The sequence below is a fragment of the Plecotus auritus genome (assembly GCF_963455305.1).
Source record: "Plecotus auritus genome assembly, chromosome: 5".
In the NCBI taxonomy this organism is placed as follows: domain Eukaryota; kingdom Metazoa; phylum Chordata; class Mammalia; order Chiroptera; family Vespertilionidae; genus Plecotus; species Plecotus auritus.
The window spans coordinates 146449894-146474591 of NC_137776.1; the positions used below are offsets into that span (position 1 = coordinate 146449894).

General features: G+C 40.7%; 1 protein-coding gene and 1 pseudogene across 3 annotated transcripts in view; one reads left to right on the top strand and one right to left on the bottom strand.

Moving 5' to 3' along the window:
- VPS13A (vacuolar protein sorting 13 homolog A) overlaps positions 1–24698 on the top strand; it is a 238608-nt gene that overhangs the window by 5638 nt on the left and 208272 nt on the right. The gene's annotated exons all lie outside the window — the stretch shown is intronic.
- On the bottom strand, positions 1121–1668 carry LOC308249548 (ferritin heavy chain-like; annotated as a pseudogene). Its single transcript has one exon. The product of its transcript is annotated as a ferritin heavy chain-like (transcript).

Sequence of the window (24698 nt, forward strand, 5' to 3'; positions counted from 1 at the left end):
GGAATCATACAACATACAAGGCCTTTCATTTCTGGTTTCTTTTTTCACTTAACATATTTTTGAGGTTCATCCATGTTGTAGCATGTATCAGTATTCATTACTTTTTATGATTTAAGAATATTCCATTTTATGAATACATCACATTTGTTTATCCTTCATTCAGTTGGTGGACATTTAAGTTATTTCTACTTTTTGGCTTTTATGGGTAATGCTGCTATGAGTATCTATAATAACAAAAGTGTAATATGCTAATTAGATTGGACAGACAAACGACCTTCTGGATGTCATTCCGGATGTCCTGGATGAAGCCGCTGCGGTGGGGGCTGAGGCAGAGGCGGCTAGGGGTGGTCAGGCAGGCAGGCGAGCAGTTAGGGGTGATCAGGCAGGCAGGCAGGCAAGCAGTTAGGGGTGATCAGGCAGGCAGGCAGAGGCATTGGGGTGATCAAGCAGGCAGGCAGAGGTGTTAGGGGTGATCAGGCAGGCAGGCAAAGGTGGTCAGGGGCATTCAGGCAGGCAGGCGAGCGGTTAGGGGCATTCAGGCAGGCAGGCGAGCAGTTAGGGGTGATCAGGCAGGCAGGCAGGTGAGCAGTTAGGGGTGATCAGGCAGGCAGAGTGGTTAGGGGCGATCAGGCAGGCAGGCAGGCAAACAGGAGCCAGCAGTACCAGATTGAGAGAGGGATGTCCAACTGCCAGTTTAGGCCTGATCCCGCAGGGGCAGTTGGATATCCCCCGAGGGGTCCCAGATTGCGAGAGGATGCAGGCTGGGCTGAGGGACCTCCCTTTCCCTCCCCTCCCCCCCCCCCAACACGAATTTCGTGCACCCGGCCTCTAGTTCATATATAAGTATTTTGTGGGCATATGTTTTAAATTATCTTGGGTATATACCTAGAAGTGGAATTGTAGTCATATTACGTTTTAAGGAGCTGTCAAATTCTTTTCCAAAGTGTTTGTTTTCTTTTTTGGGGGAAGGGTACCAAATTACTTTATTTGAAGGAATGATATAAATGAAAGACATGGTGTGGTACCAGTTATAGAAAAGGTAAAGGCAACTCCAACATGCACATATTGCTTTGATGACCAGGGAAGTTACTTCCTTGGCTACGGGAAGTCAGCCTAAGGCTTAGCTCTCATCACTTTCCCAAGGTGTGCTTGTCAAAGAGATATTCTGCCACGTCAGTTTTAGAGGCCTCCCTGTGTAAGTTGGTTATGTGGTCACCCAATTCTTTGATGGATTTCACCTGCTCATTCTGTAGTGCGTCTCAATGAAGTCACACAAATGAGAGTCATTTTTGTCAGTGGCTAGTTTGTGGAAGTACAGTAGTGACTGATACACTTTCATTTCCAAGTGTAATGCACACTCCATTGCAATTCAGCCCATTCTCCCAGGCATCACGCACGGTCTGGTTTCTTGATATCCTGAAGGAAGATTCAGCCATCTTGTTGGTTCTGCAGCTTCATCAGTTTCTCAGCATGTTCTCTCTCATGAGATTGGTGAAGAAAATATTTGGCAAAATTCTTCAAAGCCACATCATCCTGGTCAAAGTAGCAAGACATGGACAGGTAGACATAGGAAGCGTAGAACTCCAGGTTGATCCAGCGGTTGATGGCGGCCTCCGAGTTCTGGTGGTAGTTCTGGCTCACCTGGGAGGTGGACTTGGTCGTTGTCATGGTTGGCAGCTAAGTAATGCTGGGGATCTTGTCCAGCATCTAGAAGGGTTTAGGAATCTGGAGAAGGGCTGCGTGTAAATTATTAAAGAGTCCAGAGACTAAACATAAATTTGGAAGGCATTTTGGGGAGCCAGAGGAGCTTGGCTACAGGAACCAAGTTCTCCTGTCTCTCTGGACCCCTTGCTTTTTATTAACACAAATTGTCCTAAAGCAAGGTAGATATACATATCAAAGGCAAGGTTTAGTATACAGAATCCATTGTCAGATTGGAGGAACTGCCTATGGCTGTTCAGGTTTTAGGCCAGCAGGAGGCGATAACATGTAGATTGAAATGCCCTCAGCTCTTTGGCAGCAAGCAATCATTAATGCATACTTTTCAGGTTTGGGGAAATGCCCTTAGCCATTTCCAACAGGCAATAATATGTATTTTCCAGCCCTTGCTGAAGGCTCAAGGTCCACCAATCTTTTGATGAACTTCTTGCATTTATGACCTGCTGGAATTAGCTTCTGGCAGCCAAGGAGAGGTGGCTGTGCAGCGCTGGAGTGGTGGTGAGGGCCTTGGGATGTCCAAGGGCACTGAGAGGAGGTGGCAGAGGCTGGATCTGGGCAGCGGCTGGGATGGTCAAGCCCTGGGTTCTGTCTACCAGGGGTTCTCAACCTTTCTAATGCCGCGACCCTTCAATACAATTCCTCATGTTGTGGTGACCCCCAACCATAAAATTATTTTTGTTGCTACTTCATAACTGTAATTTTGCTACTGTTATGAATCGTAATGTAAATATCTGTGTTTTCCGATGGTCTTAGGCTCTACAGCAGTGCTCTACAGTCGCGACCCACAGGTTGAGAACTGCTAGCAGGGTCGCCTAAGACCATCGGAAAACACAGATATTTACATTATGATTCATAACAGTAGCAAAATTACAGTTATGAAGTAGTAACGAAAATAATTTTATGGTTGGGGGTCACCACAACATGAGGAACGGTATTAAAGGGTCGCGGCATTAAAAAGGTTGAGAACCACTGGGTTGAAGCAGGAAACCATGGCCACTCTGCAAAGACTGTTCAAAGTGTTTGTTTTCCTATTGTCTGGTGTTGAGAGTTCTTTAGATGTTATGAATACAAGCTCTTTTCCAGATATGTGATTTGAAAATAAGTTCTCACACACTTTTTCCAGGTTTGTCTTTGCAAAGCAAGTGTTAAATTTTGATCAAGTCCAGTTCATTAAAATTTTTTTGAGTCATTCTTTTGATGTTGTATCTATGAGATCTTTGCCTAACCTGAAGTCACAAAGATTTTCTCCTACATTTTCTTTTAGAAGTTTATAATTTTATATTTTACATTTAGATTTCTGATCTATTTTTGTATAAGGTATGGTATAGATTGAAGGTTGAGATTCATTTGTTTGCATGTGGATGCAAATATCCAATTGTTCTAGTATCTTTTACTGAAAAGAATATCCTTTGTCTATTCAATATCTTTGTACTTTTGTAAGTATCAGTAGACTTTATATTGTGTGGGTTTATTTTTGGATTGTAATTGTTTCAGTGATTGGTGTGTCTGTCTTTTTACCAATACCACACTTGTCTTGATAACTAGCTTAGTAGTAGTCTTGAAATCAAGTAGTGTGATTCCTCTAACTTGGGTATTTATAAGATTTTAAAATAACATGTTAGTGTTTTCTGTAGAGAAGCTTTAAATAAAAGCTGTAAATTAAAAAAATTGAAAATTTAAAAAGTAATATTTTATAAACTTAGAGGATTTTAAAGAACATTCTTTGAAAATTTCAATAATAGGAACTAGATGCTGCATAGGAAAAATGTTAAGGTTATGGACTTAATATTTTAGGGTCTAATGTCAGAAAGACCTATTATAAATATATGCTTTGGTAGAATTCTATGTAGTAATCCAGCTAATTTCACTGTTAGCATAATAATAGTATAAATTAGTACTCAGGAGTTATATGTACGATTCCAAACTTAATAATGGGTAGGTAGTACTTTGAAAATTTGTTTCTGAGATTTTTCTTTGGAAATTAGAATCCATTTTTTCCTTAGAAACGTTGTTACATATGAGTGAAGAGTTTCCAAAAACCTATTTAATTATAATGTAGCTGAACTGTGCTACTCTACTGGATCCTATAGAGTAAGTATATTAAGTGCTGGAGTCATCTAAGTATTTTTTGGGAAGGGAAAGAGAAATTGAGCTCTATCTCAACTCTAGGCAATTTTGATATTGATAAAGTACTTTTTCTATACTACTATTTACAAATCTCCACTCTTCTTATATCAACTTTTTAGGGAGGTGGCAGTGCTTCATAGACTCATCTAAGATTCATCGTCCAACTTTCCAGAAACAATTTTAGCATTTCACATTTCTTTCAAGAGCTAGGCTGCAACAGAATCAGTCATAGGTGCTTCTTATAAATACAGATTTTTGAATACTTTGCAGAGATTATATATAACTCACATCTGTGGAATAGGACAGCAAAATATTTTCTTCCTTTCATTTTGTTTAACAAATAACACAGGCACTACTAGGTGCCTTTTAAAAGTACTTTAGGGAAAAGTATTAGAAATTCAGAGGTAGAAGCAATAGTAAGGGTGGCTTGTGTGATAGAATTATCATTTGTAACATGGAGTACCTATACTTTATAGCCTCCTCTTATAGCCTCCTCTTACTACAGTAGTTTCCCTGTGTCCACAAGGTATATGTTCCAAGATACCCAGTGGGTGCCAGAAACCACAGATTATACCGATCTTATATATACTCCTTTTTTTTTTTTTTTCCTGTACATGCATACCTTTTCACATAAAGGAAGATGTTTACTGCTTCTTTTTGGCAAAACCGAACTGCCACTATCACTACTCTTGCACTTTGGGGCTGTTATTAAGTAAAATACTGCAATTCTGACAGTCAATTTGATAACCTAGCTGGCTACCAAGAGACAGTAATGGGCCAGGAGCATATACAGCATAGATACACTGAGAAAAGGGATGGTACCAAGAGAGTTGGAGCAAGATGGTGTGAGATTTCATGATGCTACTCTGGACAGTGCACTATTTATAACATATGAATTGCTTATTTCTGGAATTTTCCACTTATTATTTTCAGATCGTGGTTGAACACTGGTAACTGGGACCCCAGTTAAATGAAATTCAGGAAAGCGAAACCTAGGATAAAGTGGAATTCCTTCTCCCTCTTTCTCTTGTTTTCTCTAAAATTAAAATACGTGGACAAATTTGCAATTTTTTTTTTGTTATTATGCCTGACATTTATGTAACATTAGAAGCTCAGATTTGTTTTTAACTAATTTGCATAGTCTGTTTTTGAAATGTTAATCTTTCTGTGTTATTTTTATAATAGTCTTTTCCTCCCCAATTGATATATTTTACCTCAATTTAAAGACAAAAAAGGAGGCTCAGAAACGTTAAGCAACCAAATTACACAGATAGTAAGTAGCAAAGCTGGAATTTGAGCACAGATTAATCTGACTTCAATGCCCAAGATTTTTTTTTTTAAATTTATCTTTATTGTTGGAAGCATTACAGATGCCCCCCTTTTCCCCCTTATTGGCCCCTCTCCTCTCTACTCCCGTTCCCTTCCCAGGCCTTCACCCCACTATTGTCTGTGTCCATGGGTTATGCATACATGCATATAAATTCTTTGGTAGATCTCTTTTTCCCCCCTTCCCCTCAGGAACTCAGTCTGTTGCATGCTTCCATGTCTCTGGATCTATTTTTTGTTTGTCAGTTTATTTTGTTCATAAGTTTTCACATGTAAGTGAGATCATGTGATACTTGTCTTTCTCTAACTGACTTGTTTTACTTAGCATAATATTCTCCAGGCCCTTTCATGCTGTCTCAAAGGGTAAGAGATCCTTCTTTTTTTTACAGCAGCATAATATTCCATTTTGTAAATCTACCACAGTTTGTATGTTTTTTATCCATTACATCTACTGATGGGCACTTGGGCTGTTTCCGAATATTAGCTATTGGAAATAACGCTACTTTGAACATACATGTGCATATATTCTTTCTGATTGGTGTTTTGGGTTTCTAAGGATATATTCTTAGAAGTGGGGTCACTGGGTCAAATAGCAGTTCCATTTTTAATTTTTTGAGGAAAGGCCACACTGTTTTCCACAGTGGCTGTACCAGTCTACATTCCCACCAGCAGTATACTAGGGTTCCTTTTTCTCCACATCCTTGCCAGCACTTGTTGCTTGTTGATTTATTGATGATAGCCATTCTGGCGGGTGTGAGATGATGGTACCTCTGTCATTTTAGTTTGCATCTCTCTGATGATTAGTGATTCTGAACATTTTTTCATATGTCACTTGGCTATTTATATGTCCTTTTTGGAGAAGTGTCTATTTAGGTCCTCTGTCCATTTTTTAAATTGGATTACTAGAGGCCTCTTGCACGAAATTTTTGCACTGGGGGGGGGGGTGTCCCTCAGCCCAGCCTGCACCCTCTCCAATCTGGAACATCTCTCTCACAATCGGGACTGCTGGCTCCCAACCGTTCACCTGCCTGCCAGCCTGATCACCCCCTAACCACTCCCCTGCCAGCCTGATCGACACCTAACTGCTCCCCTGCTGGCCAGATTGCCCCCAAATGCCCTCCCCTGCCAGCCCGATTGCCCCCAACTGGCCTCCCCTGCTGACCCGGTAACCCCCAACTGCCATCCCCTGCTGTCCTGGTTTTCCCCAACTTCCCTCCCCTGCCTGCCCGGTCTCCCCCAAGTACCCTCCACTGCTAGCCCGGTCCCACCCAACTGCCCTCCCCTGCAGGCCTGGTAACCCCCAACTGCCCTCCCCTGCAGGCTGGCCACCCCAAACGGCCCTCCCCTGCCGGACTGGTTGCCCCTAACTGCTCTCCCCTGCGGGCTGGTCACCCTCAACTGCCCTCTCTGCAGGCCTGGCCACTCCTAACTACCCTCCCCTGCAGGCTTGGTCTCTCCCAGCTGCCCTCCTCTGCAGGCCTGGTTTCCCCCCAACTGCCCTTCCCTGCAGGCCTGGTCCCCCCCAACTGCCCTGCAGGACCGGTCACCCCTAACTGGCCTCCCCTGCTGGCCTGGTCGCTCCCAACTGCCCTCCCCTGCTGGCCATCTTGTTGCGGCCATCTTTGGCCACATGGGGGCGGCCATCTTTGACCACATGGGGCGGCCATCTTGTGTGAGGGTGTGAGGGTCAATTTGCATATTATCTCTTTACTATATAGGATTTGTCTCCCTTTTATTGAGTTGTATGAGTATTTTATATATTTCGGAAAATAATCCCTTATCAGAGGTATCATTGGCAAATATTTTCTCCTATACAATGGATTCCCTTTTCATTTTGATGCTGGTTTCTTTTGCTGTGCAGAAGCTTTTTATTTTGATACTAGAGGCCCGCTGCATGAAAATTCATGCACTGGAAGGGGGGGTCCCTCAGCCCGGCCTGCCCCCTCTCATAGTCTGGGAGCCCTTAGGGGCGGGAGGCAACCCAGCAATCAGGGGAAGGTGACACCACATCACATCTCTGCTGCTACCACTGCCGGCAGTGCAAGCCTCAGCCAGCCCTGGTTTACCTGCGCCTCGGGCGGCCCTGGGCAGCTGGGAGGCTGAGAGGTCTGGGGGACTCCGGAGGCATGCACACAGAGTGGCCGGCCCGGCCTTGCCATGCACCTTCTGCCCCGGCGGGGCTGAGGGGACTGGGCGCTGCCATCTTTGAGGGTGTGGCAGTCAATTAGCACATTCCCTCCTTATTGGCTGTGGGTGCTGCCATGTTTGAGGGCCGGGCAGTCAATTAGCATACTCCTTTCTTATTGGCTATGAGTGCCGCCATCTTTGCGACAGCGTGAGGGTCAATTAGCATATTCCCTCTTTGTTAGAGAGGATAGTCCCATTTGTTTATTTTTTATTTCTCTTGCCCTAGGAGTTGTGTCAGTGAAAATTTTGCTATTTGAGATGTCTGATATTTTGCTATCTTTTCTTCAAGGATTTTTATTGTTTCATGATTTACAGTTATGTCATTTATCTATTTTGAATTTATTCTTGTGTATTGTGTAAGTTGGTGGTCTAGTTTCATTTTTTGCATGTACCTGTTCAATTTTATCAATACCATTAATTGAAGAGACTATCTTGACTCCATTGTATGCCTTTGCCTCCTTTATCAATTATTAATTGAGCATAATGGTTTGGGTCAGTTTCTGGGTTCTCTGTTCCATTGGTCTATATGCCTGTTCTTGTGCCAGTACCAGGCTGTTTTGAGTAGAGTGGCTTTGTAGCATAACTTGATATCTGGTATTGTGATTCCTCCAACTTTGTTCTTCTTTCTCAAGATTGCTGTGGCTATTCAGGGTCTTTTTTAGTTCCATATAATTTTTGGAGTGTTTGTTTTAGATCTGTGGAATATGCCATTGGTATTTTAATAGAGAGTTCATTGAATCTATAGATTGCTTTGGGTAGTATGGACATTTAAGTGATGTTAATTCTACCAATCCATGAAGATGATATATTATTCCTCTTGTTTATATTTTCCTCTATCTCTTTTTTTCAGTGTCCTGTAGTTTTCTGAGTACAGGTCTTTTACCCCCTTGGTTAGATTTATTCTTAAGTATCTGGTAAATATTTCTCCCATTCCATGTGTTATCTTTGTGCTGTTGATAGTTTCCTATGATGCACAAAAGTTGAAATCCAAATCATCTCTTTTTTTGGTATTATTTCTTGTGCTTTTGGTGTCATATCCAAGAAATCATTGCCAAATCCAGTGTCATGGAACTTTTTACCTATGCTTTCTTCTAAGAGTTTTATAATTTTGAAGGCCTGACATTTAAATCTTTGATCTGTTTTGAGTTAATTTTTGGATATGTTATATGGCTTTGGTATTAAATTAATGCTGCCCTCATAGATTGAGTTGGGAAGTATTTCTTCCACTTCAGTTTTTTTGGAAGAGTTTGTGGAAGATTGGTGTTTACTTTTACACTAGAGGCCTGGTGCACGAATTTGTGCACTGGTGGGGTTCCTCAGGGTGGCCTGTGGGGATCGGGCCCCACTCGTGCCTCCAAGCTCGCAGCCCCAGCTCGTGCCCCCAGCCTCGAAGCCCTGCGGCCCTGACAGGCACCCCGCCGTGGCCTGGCACCACCCGCTCACCTGCTCCACCATCTCACCTGCGGGGTGATCAATGGGGCTGGTCCCTCCTCACTGCCCGGCTCCCTCAGTGCCTGGGAGCCGGACAGCGGCCCTGCCCTCCCGACCCCCACCACCGCCACTGGTTGCCGTTGCAGGGCAGTCAGTCAGCAGGTCAATCGGGCTCCCACTTGCACCCGCCTTGGCCTGACACCGCCTGCTCACCTGCTTCACCATCTCACCCTGGTCCCACTCTGATTGGGGCCAGCAGCGCCTCCACTGCCGCCTGCTGCCAGTGCCGCATCACCGATGCCCATCATGTTCCGCGCCACCCCTTGGTGGTCAGCGCACATCATAGTGAGCGGTTGAACTCCCGGTTGAACAATTTGCATATTAGGCTTTTATTTTATAGGATGTTCGGTAGCATTCATAGTGAATCCATCTGATCTTGGGCTTTTTGTTGTTGTTGTGAGGTTCTTGATTACTGCTAAAAATCTCCTTACTAATTATATCTATCGATATTTTTAAGATTTATTAGTATTAAAGTTGTGTTTCCAGGGTTGTATCCATTTCATCTAGGTTATCCAATTTATTGACATAACAGTACTTAATACTGCTCTCTTATAATCTTTTTTATATCTGTAAAATTGGTAGTATTGTCCCATTTTTTATCTTAGTTATTTGACTCTTCTTTCCTTTCTTCTTAGCCTAACTAAAGATTTGTCAATTTTATTGATTTATTTGAAGACCCACTTTTGATTTCATCAATTTTTCTATTGGTTTTCTTGTCACTATTTTGCTTATCTCTATTATATTCTTTATTATTTTGGTCTCTGGTAGCTTTGGGTTTAGTACTTTTCTATTTCTTTAAGGTGCAGATTTAGGTTGTTGATTTGGGTTATGTATTCTTTTTTAACATAAACATAGCTATAAATTTCTGTCCCAGGGCAGCTTTTGCTGTATCCTACAAATTTTGGTATGTTGTGTTTTCATTTTAATTTTTCTTGCTTTTACATTTTTCTTGTGATTTCTTCTTTGACTCCTTGCTTGTTTAAAAGTGTGTTGCTCGGCCTTAGCTGATTTGGCTCAGTGGATAGAGCATTGGCTTGTGGACCTAAGGATTTTGGGTTCGATTCCAGTCAGGGGCACGTACCTCGGTTGGAGGTTCCTCCTCGGCCTGGGCCCTGATCAAGGCTCATGCAGAAGGCAACCAATTGATGTGTTTCTCTCACATCGATGTTTCTCTCTGTCTTTCCCTCTCTCTTCCATTTTCTCTAAAAATCAATGGAAAAATATTCTCAGATGAGGATTAACAACAACAACAAAAGTGTGTTGCCCTGCTGGCATGGTTTAGTGGTTGGGCATCAACCTATGAACCAGGAGGTCACATTTTAATTCCTGGTCAGGGTACATGTCCTGGTTGCAGGCTTGATCCCCAGTGTGGGGCGTGCAGAAGGCAGCCAATCAATGATTCTCTCTCATCATTGATGTTTCTATCTCTCTCTCCCTCTCCCTTCTTCTCTGAAATTATTAAAAACATATTTTTAAAAAGGTGTTAAGTTTTTGAATTTTTAGTTTTCCTTCTATTAATTTCTAGAATCATTCCATTGTTATCAGAAAAGATACCTTATATGATTTTAATCTTTTAATATTTATTCAGATTTGTTGTCTAATATGTGACCTATCCTATAGAAAGTTCCATGTGCACTTGAGAAAATTGTGTATTCTGCTGTTGACGAGAAAGTTTTATATATATATTAATTTCAATTCGTCTATTTCCTTGTTAATATTCTGTCTGTTTTTTCTATCCATTATTAAAGTTGTACCAGTATATTGAAGCCTCCTAGTATTATTGTAGAGCTATCTATTTCTCTTCTCATTTCTGTCAATGTTTGCATCATATGTTTTTGAGCTCTGATATGTATTTGTTTACAATTATTATATCTTTTTAGTGAATTGACCCTTTTGTCATCATAGACTATCTTTCTTTGCCTGTCATAGTGGCTTTGACTTGCAGCCCATTTTGTTTAATATTAGTATAGCAATCTCTGCTACCCACAGGGGCATCTATATTTTGTATGAGTCTTTCTGGTGATACAACATCATGGACCCAGACACATGTGGTTTGGACTCCTACACTGCACAGCAGAAGACAATGGTAAACCACTGCTGCATTTTCTTTTCTTTTTATTTTTTCCATTTTATTTTACCTTGAAAACCCTATGATGAGACAGTTCAAAATGAAATATGAAATAGTGCTGAAAGGTGGAGAGTTACAGGTCAGAGAGTACTCAAATAGTTCCTTGGGAAGAGCAGAGGACAAGTGCGAATAGCATTGTTGCTAATAACATAGCTGGCTAGACCAAAGCCAGAAGGACGTCTAGTGGCTGATGTGCACAAAGGCAAAAGGAAAGTACAGTGCTGTACAACACATTCAATTAGAACATGGAATGTAACAAGTATGAACCAAGGTGAAATGAAAATTATAAAGGAAGAAATGGAACACCTAAACATTGCAGTGCTTGGTGTTAGTGAGCTAAAATGGACTGGAATGGAACATTTCCAGTCAGACAACTATGAAGTGTTCTACTCTGGACATGACAAACTCAGAAGAAATGGAGTGGCTTCACTACTGAGGTGAGATAGAGGAAAGACATTTAGGGGCTACACTGTAAAGTCTGACCGAGTAATATTGATGAGACTTATAGAGAAACCTATTAACATAATGCTCACTCAAGTCTGTACTCCTAATTGTATGCTAAAGATGAAATCAGAAGCTCATGCCAATATCCAAGAAGAATTTGATCACACTTCAAAACAAAACATGCTGATAATTATAGGTGATTGGAATGCAAAAGTAGGAAATGAGGGGTCAGAAATGAAGCAGGAAATTGGCTTGTGGATTTCTGTGAACCCAGCAACTTGTCCATTACAAACACATGGTTCAAACAACTGAACAGAAGACTATATATGGACATCACCAGATGGTTAATACAGAAATAAAAAAAAGACTATGTAATTGGAACCAGGAGATGGAGAAGCTGTATTCTCTCCACTAAAACAAGAACAGAAGCAGATTGAGGCACTGACCACCAACTGTTAATATCAAACATTAGAATAAAGCTGAAGAAGAGCGTGAAAATAATTATACTTTCAAAATATAATGTAAATAACATTCATGATGGATTTGAAGTCCACATAAAAAACAAATGGTTAAACTTGATTGACTACCAGAAGAAGTGTGGACTAAACCTAGAAATATTATTAGGGAAGATGAGAAAAAACAATACTGGAAGGAAAAATCAAGATGGTTGAAGGAAAAAATACTAAAAATTGTTAAAGACAGGCAAGAGGCAAAAGTAAAAAGGTGGCAAAAGCAGGGTGAGAACCCTGAATATAGTTTTTCAACCACTATCATGTAGCGGTAAAGGGAACTATTTCAATAGTCATGTAAGAAGATAGAAGAGAACAATAAAAAAGGAAAAACAAGAGACCAGAAGATTAAAAAATAGAACAAAATTCAAATTTAGAATAGTAAGGCTGAACAGTTACCTCGGAAGCACATATTCTGACCAGGAGAAATTAAAGGGAAGGTGGAAACAGTATATTGAAAAATATGTACAGAAAAGAGAAAAGTAGTACATAGTTTTGAAGAAGATTCTTATGAGAAAGAACCTGTAATTCTAAAAGTGAAGTGAAAACTTTCCTGAAAGTATTGGGAAGAACTAAATTACCAGTTAGATGGAATACCAATAGAATTGTTTCAAGCTACAGAGGCTGAATCTATCAAGATCCTAACAAGAATATGTCAGTAAATATGGAAAATAAAAAATGGCCTATAGACTGGAAATGGTCAACATACATCCCAATTTTTAAGGAAGGAGATGCCTAGGAATACAGTAACTATAGGACCATTATCCTAATTTCCCCACACAAATAAAGTGATGCTCAAGGTGATGCAGCAAAGGTTTTCACCATATGTAGAACAAGTGCTGCCAGATGGTTAGTCTGTGTTTTACAGACTACAGTAAAGCCTTTGTGTGGATCTTGAAAAGCTGTGGTTTCTCTGAAAGAAATGGGTGTGATTCAGCACTTGCTTGTTCTGATGCATAACCTCTGGTTGTGGGCAGGAAGCCACTGTCAGGACAGAATATGGAGAGACAGAATGGTTTCCTATATTAGCAGACAAGGGTACATTTTATCTCCCTATTTTATAAATCTGTACAAGAAAATATATGAAAAACTGGGCTAGACTCAGAGTAAGAAGGAGTGAAAATTGGTGGAAGAAACATCAACAACTTAAGTATGCAGGTGAGCATCTTACTGGCTGAAAGCAGCAATGGTTTGAAATGACTTATGAAATTAAAAGGATAAAGTGCCAAAGCAGGACTGAATTTGAACTTCAAAAAAAATCATGATTACAGAAGAAATAACTTTAACATAGACTGTGCAGATATTGAAATTGTTGAAGATTTTGCTTACTTTGGTTTAGCCATCAATTCAAGTGGAGATAACACCCAAGAAATCAAGAAAAGGCCAAGATTCGGAAGGGCAGCAATGAAAGAATTAGGAAAGATCACAGATGTATCATTAGAGACCAAGGTTAAGATCATCCACACCCTCATATTCTAAATTAGTATGTGTGGATGAGAAAGCTGGACAATGAAGAAGGCTGACAGGGGAAAAAGATGACTCATTTGAAATACGGTATTGGGGGAGAGCTCTATGGATACCCTGAACCACCAGAAAGATGAACAAGTTTAGGTCCTTGAGCAAATTAAGCCTGAAACATTGCTGGAGGTAAAAACGGCAAAACTGAAGCTGTTCTGTGTTGCTCATATAATGAGAAGGTAGGATTCTTTGGAAAAGACAATAATTCTGGAAGAAGAATAGAAGGCGGCAGGAGAAGAGGGAAAACCACATATGAGATGGATTGACTTCAGAAAAGAAGCCATCGGCATGAGTCTTCAGGAGCTGAGCAGGGCTACTAAGGATAGGAAATTGTGGATATCACATATTCATGTGGTAACCAGGATTTAGAGCCGACTCAGTGCCATATGGCATATGGCGGCGCACGTGCAGTCACGTATACATACATACATCTCTGCCTTCTTTTTTAAAAATAAATCTATATTGTTGAGATTATTACAATTGTTTCTCTTTTTCCCCCCATAGCTCCCCTCCACCCGGTTCCCACCCCACCCTCTGCCCTTTCCCTCCCTCACTGTCTTCATCCATAGGTGTACGATTTTTGTCCAGTCTCTTCCCACTCCCCCCACACCCCTTTCCCCCTGAGAATTGTCAGTCCACTCCCTTTCTATGCCCCTGATTCTATTATATTCACCAGTTTATTCTGTTCATGAGATTTTTTATTCACTTGATTTTTAGATTCACTTGTTCATAGATATGTATTTGTTGTTCATAATTGTTATCTTTATCTTTTTCTTCTTCTTCCTCTTCTTAAAGAATACCCAGCATTTCATATAATACTGGTTTGGCAGTGATGAACTCCTTTAGCTTTTTCTTATCTGTGAAGCTCTTTATCTGACCTTCAATTCTGAATGATAGCTTTGCTGGGTAGAGTAATCTTGGTTGTAGGTTCTTGCTGTTCATCACTTTGAATATTTCTTGCCACTCCCATCTGGCCTGCTAGTTTCTGTTGAGAAATCAGCTGACAATCGTATGGGTGATCCCTTGTAGGTAACTAACTGTTTTTCTCTTGCTGCTTTTAATATTCTCTCTTTGTCTTTTGCTCTTGGCATTTTAATTATGATGTGTCTTGGTGTGGTCCTCTTTGGATTCCTTTTGTTTGGGGTTCTCTGTGCTTCCTGGACTTGTAAGTCTGTTTCTTTCACCAGGTGGGGGAAGTTTTCTGTCATTATTTCTTCCAATAGGTTTTCAGTATCTTGCTCTCTCTCTCCTTCTGGCACCCTAATAATTTGGATGTTGGTACGCTTGAAGTTGTCCCAGAGGCTCCTTACATTATCTTCATATTTTTGGATTCCTTTTCTTTTTGCGTTTCTGGTTGGGTGTTTTTTGATTCTTTGTATTTCTTTTTTTTTTTTTTTTTAAATATATTTTATTGATATTTTACAGAGAGGAAGGAAGAGGGATAGAGAGTTAGAAACATCGATCAGCTGCCTCTTGCACACCCCCTACTGGGGATGTGCCCGCAACCAAGGTACATGCCCTTGACCGGAATCGAACCTGAGACCTTTCAGTCCGCAGGCCGACGCTCTATCCACTGAGCCAAACCGGTTTTGGCTGATTCTTTGTATTTCAAATCTTTGACTTGATTCTTGAGATCCTCTAGTCTGCTGTTGGATCTCTGTATATTATTTTTTATTTCAGTCAGTGTATGCTTAATTTCTAGTTGGTCCTTTTTCATATCCTCGAGGGTCTCGCTTAATTTATCGGCCTTATCTAGAAAATTCTTGAAAAACCTTATAACCATGGTTTTGAACTCTATATCCAGTCGTTTGCTTTCCTCCATTTCTTTCATTTGTTGTTTTTTTTTTTTTTTTTTATTAAGGTATTATATGTGTACATATCTTACCATTGTCCCCCCCACCCCACTCCCATACATGCCCTCACCCCCCAATGTTTTGCATCCGTTGGTTACTCTTATATGCATGCATACAAGTCCTTCAGTTGATCTCTTATTTCCCCCACCTCTCCCTAACCTTCCCGCTGTAATTTGACAGTCGTTTGATGCTTTACTGCCTCTGTATCTATCTTTTTGTTCATCAGTTTATACTGTTTTTTATTATCCCCAAATGAGTGAGATCATGTGGTATTTTTCTTTCATTGACTGGCTTATTTCACTTAGCATAATGTTCTCTAATTCCATCCAGGTGCCTGCAAATGGTAATAATTCCTTTTTTATGGCAGCATAGTATTCCATTGTGTAGATGTACCATAGTTTTATGATCCAGTCATCTGCTGATGGGCACCTAGGCTGTTTCCAAATCTTAGCTATTGCAAATTGTGCTGCTATGAACATAGGGGTGCATATATCCTTTCTGATTGGTGTTTCTAGTTTCTTAGGATATATTCCTAGGAGTGGGATTACTAGGTCAAATGGGAGTTCCATTTTCAGTTTTGTGAGGAAACTCCATACTGTTCTCCACAGTGGCTGCACCAGTCTGCATTCCCACCAGCAGTGCACGAGGGTTCCTTTTTCTCCGCATCGTCGCCAACACTTGTCGTTTGTTGATTTGTTGATGATAGCCATTCTGACAGGTGTGAGATGGTATCTCATTGTCGTTTTGATTTGCATCTCTCGGATAATTAGTGACTTTGAGCATGTTCTCATGTGTCTCTTGGACTTCCTTCTGACTTCTTTCGAAAAGATTCTATTTAGGTCCGTTGCCCATTTTTTTATTGGATCATTTATCTTCCTTTTATTAAGTTGTATAAGCTGCCTGTAGATGTTGGAGATTAAACATTTATCAGTGATAACATTTGCAAATACGTTCTCCCACACAGTGGGGTTTCTTGTTGTTTTGTTGATGGTTTCTTTTGCTGTGCAAAAGCTTTTTATTTTGATGTAGTCCCATTTGTTTATTTTCTCTTTGGCTTCCGTTGCCCTAGGGGCAGTATCAGTGAAGAAGTTCCTTCGGCATATGTCTGAGATTTTGCTGCCTGTGGATTCCTCTAGTATTTCTATGGTTTCCCGTCTTATGTTTAAGTCCTGTACCCATTTTGAGTTTATTTTTGTGTATGGTGTAAGTTGGTGATCTAGTTTCATTTTTTTGCATGTATCTGTCCAATTTTCCCAACACCATTTATTGAAGAGACTGTCTTGACTCCATTGTATGTTCATGCCTCCTTTGTCAAATATTAATTGCGCATAGTGGTTTGGGTCGATATCTGGATTCTCTATTCCATTGATCTATATGTCTGTTCTTGTGCCAGTACCAGGCTGTTTTGAGGACAGTGGCTTTGTAATACAGCTTGAAATCTGGTATTGTGATCCCTCCTACTTTATTCTTCTTTCTCAGGATTGCTGTGGCTATTCGGGGTCTTTTTTTATTCCAGTTGAATTTTTGGAGAGTTCTTTCTAGGTCTGTGAAATATGCCGTTGGTATTTTAATGGGAAATGCATTGAATCTATAGATTGCTTTGGGTAGTATGGACATTTTGATGATGTTGATTCTACCAATCCATGAACATGGTATGTTCTTCCATCTGTTTACATCTTCTTCTATCTCTTTTTTTAGTGTCCTGTAGTTTTCCGCGTATAGGTCTTTTACCTCCTTGGTTAGGTTTATTCCTAAGTATCTTAATTTTTTGGTGTGATGGTCAATGGGATTGCTTTTTTAGTCTCTCTTTCTGTAAGTTCACTATTGGTGTATAGAAATGCCATAGATTTCTTGGCGTTAATTTTGTATCCTGCTATATTGCCAAATTCAGTTATTAAGTCTGTTAGTTTTTTGATGGAGTCTTTTGGGTTTTTTATGTACAATATCATGTCATCTGCAAATAAGGACAGCTTTACTTCTTCTTTTCCAATTTGGATGCTTTTTATTTCTTCTTCTTGTCTAATTGCAATGGCTAATACTTTCAGTACTATGTCGAACAGGAGTGGTGAGAGTGGGCTTCCCTGTCTTGTTCCTGTTCTTAGGGGAAATGGTTTTAGTTTTTGCCCATTGAGTATGATGTTAGCTGTGGGTTTATCATGTATAGCTTTTATTATGTTGAGGTATGATCCTTCTATTCCCACCTTGTTGAGAGTTTTTATCAAGAAAGGGTGTTGGATTTCGTCAAATGCTTTTTCTGCATCAATTGATATGACTATGTGATTTTTATCTCTCAATTTGTTTATGTGATGTATCACGTTTATTGATTTGCGGATATTGTACCATCCTTGCATTCCTGGGATAAACCCTACTTGGTCATGGTGTATGATCTTTCTGATGTACTGCTGGATCCGATTTGCTAGAATTTTGTTGAGGATTTTGGCATCTACGTTCATGAGGGATATTGGCCTGTAATTCTCCTTCATTGTGTTGTCTTTATCTGGTTTTGTTATTAGGATGATGCTGGCTTCATAGAAGGAGCGTGGAAGTGTTCCTTCCTCTTGAATTTTTTGGAATAGTCTGAGGAGGATAGGTTTTAGTTCTTCCTTGAATGTTTGGTAAAACTCTCCTGTGAAGCCGTCTGGCCCCGGGCTTTTGTTTGCCGGAAGCTTTTTGATGACTGTTTCAATTTCTTCCATAGTTACCGGCATATTGAGCTGTTTAGATTCTTCCTGATTGAGTTTTGGAAGGTTGTATTTTTCTAGGAATATGTCCATTTCCTCCAGGTTGTCCAGTTTGTTGGAATAGAGTTGTTCGTAGTATTTTTTAACAATCCTTTATATTTCGGCGGGATCTATTGTTATTTCACCTCTTTCATTTCTGATTTTGTTTATTTGGGTCCTCTCTCTTTGCTTCTTGGTGAGCCTGGCTAGAGGTTCATCAATCTTGTTTATCCTTTCAAAGAACCAGCTCTTGGTTTTGTTGATCTTTTGTATTGTTTCTTTGGTCTCTGTGTGGTTTATCTCCGCTCTGATCTTTATTATTTCCTTCCTTCTGCTTACACTGGGCTTTTCTTGTTGCTCTTTTTCTAACTCTTTGAGTTGTAGGGTTAGGTAATTTATTACCATTGTTTCTTGTTTTTTGCAGTAGGCTTGTAGAGCTATGAACTTCCCTCTTAAGACTGCTTTTGCTGTGCCCCATAGATTTTGGATTGTTGTGTTTTCATTGTCATTTGTTGCCATGATGTTTTTTATTTCTTCCTTGATCTCTCTGGTAACCCAGTCATGGTTTAATAGCATGCTGTTTAGTCTCCATGTGTTTGATTTCTTTGGGGTGTTTTTATTGTAGTTGATTTCCAGTTTTATGCCACTGTGGTCTGAGAAGATGCTTGATATGATTTCTGTCTTCTTGAATTTGAAGAGACTTTGCCTATGTCCTAATATATGGCCTATCTTTGAAAATGACCCATGTGCACTTGAGAAGAATGTATATTCTGTGGCTTTGGGGTGAAATGTTCTGAAGATGTCAATTAATTCCATCTGGCCTAGTGAGTCATTTATGATTGATGTTTCTTTGCTGATTTTTTGTTTAGAGGCTTTGTCCAATGGTGATGGTGGGGTATTAAAGTCTTCTACTATGATTGTATTGCTGTCAATCTCTCCCTTGATATCCTCCAGGAGATTTTTTATGTATTTGGGTGCTCCTGTATTGGGTGCATATATGTTTACCAGAGTTATTTCTTATTGTTGGATTGCTCCCTTTAGTATTATGAAGTGGCCTTCTTTATCTCTTCTTATGTCCTTCACTTTGAGATCTAATTAGTCAGATATAAGTATTGCTACCCCAGGTTTTTTTTCAGTTCCATTTGCCTGGAAAACCTTTTTCCATCCCTTCACCCTCAGTCTGTGTGCGTCTTTTTTTTTTTGAGGTGGGTTTCTTGTAGACAGCAGATATATGCGTCTTGTTTTCATATCCAATCTGTTACCCTATGTCCTTTGATTGGGGCATTTAATGCATTTACATTTAAAGTTATTATTGATAGGTACTTATTTGTCGCCATTTTTATTCTTTACACCTGTGTTCCTTCTTCGCTTCCTATTTCTTTTTTTTTTTACAGCAGACCCTTTAGCATTTCTTGCATTGCTGTTTTGGTGGTAATAAATTCCCTTAGTCCTTTTTTGTCTGTGAAGCTCCTGATTTCACCTTCAATTTTGATTGATAGCCTTGCTGGGTCAGTATTCTTGGATTCAGACCCTTCCTTTGCATGACTTTGTATATTTCATTCCATTTCCTTCTGGCCTGATGAGTTTCTGTTGAGAAATCAGTTGCTAGTCTGATGGGGGTTCCTTTGTATGTAACTTTCTGTCTCTCTCTTGCCGCTTTTAAGATTCTTTCTTTGTCGTTGGTGTTTGCCAATTTAATTATAATGTGCCTTGGCGTCGGTCTTTTGGGGTTCATTTTGCTTGTGACTCTGTGAGCTTCTTGTATTTGTGTGGGGTTTTTCTTCCCTATATCAGGGAAATTTTCTGTCATTATTTCTTCAAATAGGTTTTCTATTCCTTGCTCAGCTTCCTTTCCTTCTGGAAACCCTATTATGTGGATGTTGTTTTGTTTCGTGTTGTCCCAAAGTTCTCTTAGGCTCTCCTCCTGCCTTTTAATTTTTTTTTTCTAGAAGTTGCTTTACTTGGGTATTTTTTCCCATCTTGTCTTCTAGCTCACTGATGCGGTCCTCTGCTGCTTCTAGTCTACTCTTGATGCTTCCTATTGAGTTCTTTACAGCAGCGATGTCATTTTTCATTTCTTCTTGGTTCTTCTTCATTTCCTCTTGGTTCTTGCTCATATTGTCGAATTTGTCTTCCATTCTTTTCAGCCACCTTATGACCATTTCTCTGAATTCTTTCTCTGGAAGGTTGCTTGCCTCCATTTCGTTTACTTCCTTTTCTGGTGATGCCTGCTTTTCTTTCATATGCGGGCTGTGTCTTTGTCTCCCCATGGTCTCTCTTCTCTGGATGTCTGTTTATGTAGTTCTCTCTCTCCTGCTTTGATTTAAAGGCACAAAATACAGCACTACCAGGTACAACACACAAGGCACTGAACAGATATGTATTCATGATATTAATAACCTCCAATAAAGGTGACCACCAGAGAAAGGCAAATTAGGGGATAGGAGAGAAAGAAGAAGAGGAAAAAGAAAGAAAGGAAAAAAAAGAGGAGTGTCAAAATGAAATTGGGAAAAGGAAAAAAAAAGTAAGAGAGACAAGAAAGAGACTAAGAGAGAAAGGGGAACAAACTATATATATGGGGATAAAATTCCAATAGAACAATCACTAATCCCAGCAAATGCCAGCAACAAGTACCTGGGGATTAATACAAACTACAACACCAACTAATATTGAGTGAGGCAAGGGAAATCAGAAGCACAAAACAAACAAACAAATAAACAAACAAAAGAAGAATAAGCAAAACAATCTCACAAAAACATAAAAATTCGATATAATCAACATTCAAGCAAACAACAACAAAAGTACAGAGAGAAAAACAATTTTTTGGATAGTTAAGACAGCGAAGAGAGAGGTGTGTAAGGACTTGGAGCAGAGGATTGGAGATTAGATATGTAAGTAGGGTGAAATTTTAACGGGGGGTAAACAGAAAGAATAGGGAAAATCTAAAGCAGGAAAGTGGTAAGATAAACAGGACACCAGAAAGGGGAAGGCTAGGAAGCTTGTGATGGCATAAAGGTAGAGTTGAGATAAAGTAAAACAATGCTAAAGGAAAGATGAAAATAGAACGTAGAACACTAATCCCAAAGTAAAATGAAGAGAAAATAAAATGACACTTAAAAAAAAAAAAAGATAAAATAGCAGTAGTAATAATACGGATTGAAAATAAAAATGTAATAATTAAAAAAGTAAAATCAAGTGAGGAAAAAAGAAAAAAAATTAGTTTCTTGAGTAAAAGATGCAAAAAATGAAAATAAAAAAATTAAAAATTAAAAAATAAAAATAAAATGTGGACTAGTGAAGGTCATTCACTTCCTCTGTTGTTCTGTTTGGCACGCCTGTTTCTCAGTCCAGACAGTATTGCAGTTCCCTGCATTCCACTACTCTTCAGTGTTGTAAGCCAGTCCTGATTTTAAGCAGGTGGTGTGTCTTAATTTCTCGTATTCCTTTATTTTTGATTACACAAGAGTCAATTTGTGATTCAGCCCCTGAGTGGCATTGTTTCTGGATTGACTTCCGGGTCTATCTATGGCCTCTCTAGGCAGTGTTAGAGCCTTCTTTCCCTGTGGCACTCACTACCGGTTTGTGGGAGTGGGTTCCCTCAGAGCTGGCTCTCTGATGGTCACTCTCCGCTCTGATCCCCAGTTTCCAGAAAAACAACTTTCCCCTGCAGTCTCCCAGGGTGTCCCCAACTGGGTGATCCTATGTATTGGGCTTAGTAATCAGAAGCAAGAATTTCAAGAGGAAAAAGCCCATAGTGTGCGAACAATGGGTCTGCGCGTAAGTCTAAGCAGCCGGCACACCTTTGAAATTCTTAGGCTGTCCCTGCACGTCAGATCAAAATGGGTTGCTTTTTAGAGATCCCTTCTGTTAGCAGCTCTGAGGACCCCCTTCCACATTCATGGATCACGCCAGCCCCAACAGTCACGGATTTTTCTAGGCTCAGACTTCCCTGGTCCTCCAGTTCCCGCAAAACGCACGTTCCTCTCTCCCGCCGGGACCAGAGACCTCACCTTATCCCAGGCGAAATCTGACCTTTCCGTGGTGGAGTGTAGAGCGCCTCTGAATCCGCGTGTTTGCGCCAACTGGGGACTGGTGTTCTGGGGCTCACAGCTGTTCCATGGGTGCCGCAGTTGTGGATTCTCAGGCTTCCGATAAGCTCCACTTTCCCGTTCAATATGGCGCAGACTCTGCGTCCAAGCCCGCAGCTCCGGGAGGGGACCCAGCTGCAGTGGGGGCTGTCAGGTCAGGGGAACCCCGTCTAGCAGTCCCCCACCTTCTTCTGGAGTTTAGCTGTCCCTTAACTTGCCAACAAACACTCCTCGTGCAACCCTCAGCTGTTATTTCTTTCTACTCCGGGACAAGGCTCGGAACACATCTGTCTATTCCGCCGCCATTTTTCCTCCCCCATTTCTTTCATTTGTGACCTGTTTCTTTGTCTCCGCATTTTGGCTGCTTACCTGAGTTGATAGAGTGGCTTTGTGTGCTAGGTGTTCTATAGGGCCCAGTGGCTCAGCCTCCCCAGATACCTGAGGTGGACACTCTTGGTGTACCCCTTTGTGGGCTGTGTGCACAGTCTTGTTGTAGTTCAGCCTTGATTGTTGTTGGTATCAGTGGGAGGAATTGACCTCCAGGCCAATTGGCTGTGAGGATCAGCTGTGTCTATGCTGGGAGAACTTCTGTGCTGGAGACACCCTTATGAGACAAGACTTGCAAAATCCTCTGTGCTCAGCTTGGATAGGGCGGAGTCTCTGGGCGGAGCCAACAGCTATGGCTTCCCGTCAGCCCTGCCCTAAGAGGCCCCCATGTCTCAGTGTCTCGTGGTAATCGCTGCAAGCACCTCTGAGAGAAAGCTGCCTTCGAGTTTCGCCCGCTGCCAGACAGTTCATTTTCTCCCCGAATGAGTCTGGGTCCCCGGAGTCTCGCCCGGAACTGGAGTTCAGAGCAGTTGGGAGCTTTTGTCTCCCTCCAGATTGAGAAATCCAGCCGCGTACTCAGTTGCCAGCCCTCTCCGTGCGAGTGCCTCCATACCTCTGCCTTCTGCAGCTCCTTTGAGTCTCAGTGTGCTTTTCTCTTTCCTTCTAGTTGTAGAATTTCCACTCAGCCAGCCTTTCTGTGGTTCTGGATGATGTCCGTTTTGTCTTTTACTTGTAGTTTTGAAATTTTTGTGGGAGGCAGCAGTTTAGGTGTTTACCTATGCCGTCATCTTGGTTTCTCCTCTCTGCCTTCTTTTGGTTATTGTTTGCATGGGAAATCTTTTTCCATTTGTTTACTTTCAACCAATGTGTGTCATTAAAGCTAAAGTGAATTTCTTGTGGACAGTATATATTGGAATCCTATTTTTCTAAATCAGTTCTGCCTATCTTTGTCTTTGGTTTTGGGGTTTATTTACACTTAAAATAATTACTGATAGGGAAGGGCTTATTGCCATTTTATTCATTATTTTCTTTATGTCTTTTAACTTTTTGTGTCATCCACCCCCTCCCCAACTTTCTTTGTGTTGTCAGTTTTTTTTTGTAGTGACATGTTTTGATTCCCTTATTTTTTTGTGTGTATATTCTATCAGTGTTTTCTTTGTGGTTCCATATGGGTAAAAAATATTTTAAGCTTATAACAATATATTTTAAACTGATACCAACTTAACTTATCAGTAACTTGAGTCCTTTACATCTTGCCTCCCCATCTTTGTTATTGATGTAACAAATGACATATTATATATCATGTACCTATTAGAGGCCTGGTGCACAAAAATTCATGCACTTGGGTGGTCACTTAACCCAGCCTGTGCCCTCTCGCAGTCAGGGATCCCTAGGGGGATGTCCACCTGCTGGCTTAGGCCTACTTCCCGGCGAATGGGGCCTAAGCTGGCAGTCAGACATCCCTCTGGCAGCCCAAGAGCCCTCGAGGGATGTCCACCTGCCAGCTTAGGCCTGCTCCCTGGGGGATTGTGCCTAAGTTGGCAGTCAGACATCCGTCTGGCAGCCTGGGACTTCATGGGATGTTCACCTGCCAGCTTAGGCCTGCTCCCAGGGGATTGGGCCTAAGCTGGCAGTTAGACATCCTTAGCACTTCCGAGGGGTCAGGATAGGCTCCTGCCACCGCCGCTGTGCTCGCAGCCATCAGCCCAGCTTATGGCTGAGCAGAGCTACCCCTGTGGGAGTGCACCACCAGGGGCATCTCCTGCCTTTAGCGTCTGCCTCCTGGTGGTCAGTGCACGTCGTAGCGACCAGTCATTCCCAGCCATTCCTGGTCGTTCCGCCATTAGGGTCAATTTGCATATTACCCTTTTATTATATAGGATTAACATAGACTTATATTTTTTATTCCTTGTTTTTTAATTTCTGTAAAAGAACAAAACGTGAAATTATAAAGTAAAAGTATAATACTATTTTTTTAATACTTGTCCATGTATTTACCTTTACTGTAGAACTTTATATTTTTTCATATGGTTTTAAGTTGCTACCTAATACTTTTTCAACTTGGACTCCCTTTAAAATTTCTTGTAAAGCAGATCTATTGGTAATGAACTTCCTCAGCATTTTTTTTAAATCTGAGAACTTAATTTTATATTCATTTTTGAAGTAGATAGGATATTTTGCTGGATATAATGTTCTCAGTGGACATAAGCACTTTAAATATATCATCCCTGTGTTTTGACTTGCAAGGTTTCTGCAGAGAA